Raw genomic sequence first — 5,120 nt, forward strand, 5'->3', positions numbered from 1 at the left:
ACACAGTTAAACCCACTGTACTTGCCATCCTATATCCAAAATGCTAGCCATGGAATGGTAGCTATCTAGTCCATCACTCTACATGCCTAGTCAAAAAATGTTCCAATTCATCATCTATATCATTACTTGAATGTATTTGTTTCTATTCATACTTTGTTCTAAATCCATTCCACTGCCAGACTGTTTCAGTAAAAACAAAACAAAACAAAGCAACAAAAATCAAATTTACTTGAATCATGTCAACTCCTTTTAGAAAACATCCAAGTACTTCTCTTTGCCATCATTTAAAAATACCAAATTAAGTAAACAAAAAACAAAAGATAGTAAGATGTTAAATGTTTTGGGGCAACAATCAGAAACTCTGAATTTAGAAAGACCTTCATTCAACCATTCCACTCTACTTCTTTTAGACACTGTAGTGCAGGTGATTACTTAATCTCTGGATCTCATTTTCATAATATTTCAACTGGACTAAAATCATTGATTATGCTGAATTATTGGACTGTTATGAAGAGTAAGTGCCTCGCATAATTCTTGGCTTACATTGACAGTCAGATACCCAGAAACCCGTTTGCTACCTTTCCAGGTATGTCTCTAACCTTATCTCATGCCGATCCCATCATTCTCTTTGCCCAGGTGTGTTTTACATTCCCTGTGTTGCTTACCCTCTTGCTTCTTAACTTTCCTGCTCCTTTGACTTGAAGCCTGTTCAAATCCCCATCTTTAGCAGGTTAATTTCTTTGCACATCGTTAATCCTGTTGGACACTGGCATTAGCTATCCCAGGAAGCTGAGTCTGACTTGTTACTCTTAATGTGGGTCTCCCCTTTGTGTACTCTCTTGTCCCAGCATTTATCAATGTCAAGTGCAGTTTCCATTCTGTCTCTGTCTGCTTTGATATGCCATCAGCCCTGTGAGAGCAGGGCTTCTCTCTATTGTTAAAGTTCTCTCTGATGCCAGCACCTAGCCTAGTGCTCCATGTTTGGAGTGTTGGAAAAATTAAAGACTTATTTTTACCTTTAGAATAGCTGTTTATCCCTGGATAATGATAAATCTCTATTACTAAATCTACAAGAGCACTGATATCACCTACAGAGCTTTTGCTGTCTCCACGATTTTAAAATAGGGGTTGACTGTTTATAGTGACCAGTAAATGTTCAGTAAGTACTTGTTTATTGTTGAATGGGTGAAAGAATTACCTCATTTAAATGAGCAAAAATTGAAAGGTACTTAGAAAATTTTACTCAGGCTATAAACTGTAAACAAATGTAATCTAGACCCAGAAAGAAAGATGCATACTTATGTTAGTGAATAAATATCTATTATCTGGCATAATGTCTAAGCATTTGTTTGGCAACCAGGAGACCTGGTTTCTAATCTCTCAGTGGCTTTATTGCTATGTACTTTGGACAAGTTCCTTTATTTTCTCTGGGCCTCACTTTCCTCTTTTGGAAAGTAAAGGCCCTGTATCACTATCTTTAAAGTCTTTTCTGTATCTAATTTCTTTAATTCTTGGATAAATAAGTCATATCTAGATAATCTTAGATTCTATGATATTTTCTCTGAGGAGAATTGACCTATATAGTTCTTGGGTTAAAAATAAATTCTGCAATGACAATTTTCAGTACAAATACTGTGTCCTAATTAGAGAAGGATTTTTTTCTTTCTGGAGTGATAGAATCTTACATTTATCTGTTTGTGCATTAACTTCATGTGATAAATTTACAATGCTTGATAAACTTCTTAGTTGTTAAAAATTAAAACCATACATCCAAGTAAAATATTACTATTACAGTAAAATATTGACGTTTATCACTGGAAAAGATGTAAAGGTAATTTAGTTAAAGCCTCATTTTTTCCAGATAGAAAAATGGCAGTATAAGGGATAGCTCTGCTTGTTCAAAGTAGCCATAGTAACCTTATTTAAGGGCAGTAAAATATAAAAATGGAATCTTCCAAATTCTTTCAGGGGTTTTCTTTCTATAAGACTAGATTTTGTTTATCCTTAGAATACTAATTAGTACTAATTAGTATGCCAAAACTGAGAAAATAGAAATAAACATCCATAACATTTCCTTGACTTCTTTGTTTTTTTTTTTGTTTGTTTGTTTTTAGAAATTTTTGCTATAGGGTGCATCGGCTTGCCAGAGAGACAGAGATACAGAAAACAAGAAATTACTCTGCATAAGAGATGGCCACACTGCACTTCTTCCCCATTCTCCTCTTGGGATTTTGCACACGCTCACACGTGTTCACAATCAGAGTTTCAAGCCTTCAGGTGTAGACCACCTGCTGGCCCCTCCCTGCCTTCTAATATTTTATTTCTGATTTGTTTTATAGCAGTTTCTTTGCAAGTCGTGTGTAAATTGCTTTGTCAGTGATTTATTTTCTTTTTGATCTCAAAAATTTGCCCCAGCCAAGCTGAATTGTTGCTATGGTAAATATTATTTGCCACATTATTATCCATTTTCAGTTCTCTTACCTCACCTATACTATGATTAGACTGTCTTCCCTCCAAAAATTCAAAATGAAACACCCATTGTGGTGGTACTTGGGGGGAGGGTGTTTTGTGAACCAATTAAGTCATGAGTGTGCCATTCACTTGAACAGATTAGTGCTTTTTTTTTTTTTTTTTTTTTTTTCGTTTTTGTTTTTTTTTTTTTTTTTTTTTTTTTTGGAGAGGTTGTTGCTTTAGGGTGTGCTCTCCAGAAAGAGAGAGACAGAGAGAGAAAGCGAGAAATCACCCCCCAGGGGGGATGACCATGCCGCAGTCCCTTCTCCTCCATTCTCCTCTGGGGATCTTGGGCACACACGCACATGTGCCCGGCGTGAGTTTAAGCCATGGAGGCCGGGACTCGGACTGCGGTGGACTACGTGGGAGTCCAGCGACATAGCCATTACGCCAACTGCTGGTCCCAACAGATTAGTGCTTTATCAAAGGGACAGAGGGGATCTAGCTTAGACCCTTTTTGCCAGTCCGCGCTTCTGCCATGTGAGGATTTCAGCATGAAAACCTTCATAGCACGCTGAATGCTGACACACTGATCTTGGACTTTCCAGTTTCCAGAACTGCAACAAAATAAATACATTTTTGCTGTTACAAAGTACCCAGTTTTTAATATTTTGGTATAGCATCACAAACAGGCTAAGACAACCTACCAAGAACATTTGACAGAAAACGACATGTTCTCTTTTTGGAAAACTGTCCGCCTCTGCCTCCGCCACCACCCTCGTAATCGCTGCAGCAATTGCTGCAGGCCTCAGCTTCGTGGGGTCGCTACCTCCTCCAACAGAAGTTTTATCAATAAGCCAGTGCTACCAGGCCAGTGGTTTGAAATTCAGAAAAGAGATGAAAAAAAAGGGAAATTTGAACCCACGGTCTTCAGGAATACACTTGTCCAGGGGCTTAATGAAGCTGGTGATGACCTTGAAACTGTAGCCAAGGTTTTGGACTCAGGCTCAAGATTAAATTACAGTCACTGGCAGTGTGTTTACCCCGGGCAGAACACCACAGAGGATGGTGACAAGACCAGGATGACCAACCACTGCATGTTTTCAGCAAATGAAGATCATGAAACCATTGGAAACTATGCTCAAGTTTTTAATAAACTTATCAGGAAGTACAAGTACCTGGAGAAGGCATTTGAGGATGAGATGAAGAAGCTTCTCCTCCTCCTTACAGCCTTTTCCGAGACAGAGCAGACAAAGCTGGCAATGCTGTCAGGGATCCTCCTGGGCAATGGAGCCCTTCCCGCCACCATCCTCACCAGTCTCTTCATGGGCAACTTAGTCAAAGAAGTCATGGCAGAAAAAGATGCCAACTCTGTTACCTCATCTTTGAGAAAAGTTGTCTTAGATGAGAGGCTGCTGGAACTTTTTGCAGTTAAGAGACGGAGTGTGGATCATTTTGCAGAATACTTCACTGACACAGGTCTGAAGGAGCTTTCTGGCTAACTCTGAGTGTGGCAGTCCCTGGGCACTAGGAAGGAGCTCCCAGAGCGACTTTCTCAGAAATGTCTTATCAAGGAGGTGGTGCTTTGTGTGAGAGCAGAAATGAAGAGGAATGATCTTCTGGAAACAACAGTGACTGGTCTCCTGTGGGCCTGCATAATGATCACCCTTGAATGGAACAAGAAGGAAAAGCTTGTCCCAGAGAAAGCTCTCAAGCACCTGAAGCAATAGGCATCCCCACTGGCCATGTTCAGCCCCCAAGGCCAATCAGAGCTGATGCTCCCCCAGAAGGTTCAGGAATACTGTTAGGATAACATCCACTTCCTGAAAGCCTTTCAAAAAGATCACCATTCTTTTTTATAAAACTTATGGTCTGAGTGAAGAAGCCATATTGAAAGGATATAAAGAAGCACATGTTGCCGAAGGCAAAAGTGTTTTTCTTGACGAGCTGAAGAAATTTGTTGAATGGTTACCAAAGACAGAAGAAGAATCTGAATCAGAAGGTGAGGAAAACTAACGAAACAACTCACTAGACAAGCACCATACCTAGGTATTCCACACAACACTTTTTGATTGGGTATGCTGCACCATTTGGGAAGAAAAACTTGGCTTCTGTTTTCAGAAAGGAAAAAAAAAAAAATAATAGGATAGGCTTTCCTTGTGCAGAGGGGAAATGGTTTTTGTTTTTGTTTTGCTTTTCAGTGGAGCCCTGAGGCAGTTGCTTTTTACTAGGGACTCTGGGTCTCACTTACACTAACTTAAAGCCATTTGACAAGGAAGTCAAGTAGGAATTTGAAATTAAATACTCAACAAACTTCTCTTTTTAGCTATATTTTTCAGGTACCGCATGTTGAATGCCCCACTTGTGTCTATTACAGAGCTACTTTGGTAGTTGTGTACCTGCTCTTGTATGTGGTTTGGTAAACCAGTTTTTTTTTTTTTTTTTTTTTAAATAAATGGCTTTTAAAAAATAAAGGAAGAAATATTTTATTTGGACCTATGATATCATATACTCATGTTTTTTTTTTTTTTTTTTTTTTTTTTTTTTTTTTTTTATACCTCACTGGTCAATACTTCTCAGAATCCTTTGCTGTCTTCTGCTCTTATCTCCAAACTCTGATTATTGTTATCTAACATCATAGTCTATTTCTGGTTGCTATAACTGACTAC

The 5,120-nt window shown here is 38.7% G+C and overlaps 1 pseudogene; it reads left to right on the top strand.

Moving 5' to 3' along the window:
* Positions 1-3,182: 3,182 nt before the first annotated feature.
* Positions 3,183-4,467, top strand: LOC102502987 (basic leucine zipper and W2 domain-containing protein 2 pseudogene; annotated as a pseudogene).
* The last annotated feature ends 653 nt before the right edge of the window (positions 4,468-5,120 follow it).

The sequence above is a fragment of the Tupaia chinensis genome, unplaced genomic scaffold (genome assembly GCF_000334495.1).
Source record: "Tupaia chinensis unplaced genomic scaffold, TupChi_1.0 Scaffold000432_1, whole genome shotgun sequence".
NCBI lineage: Eukaryota > Metazoa > Chordata > Mammalia > Scandentia > Tupaiidae > Tupaia > Tupaia belangeri.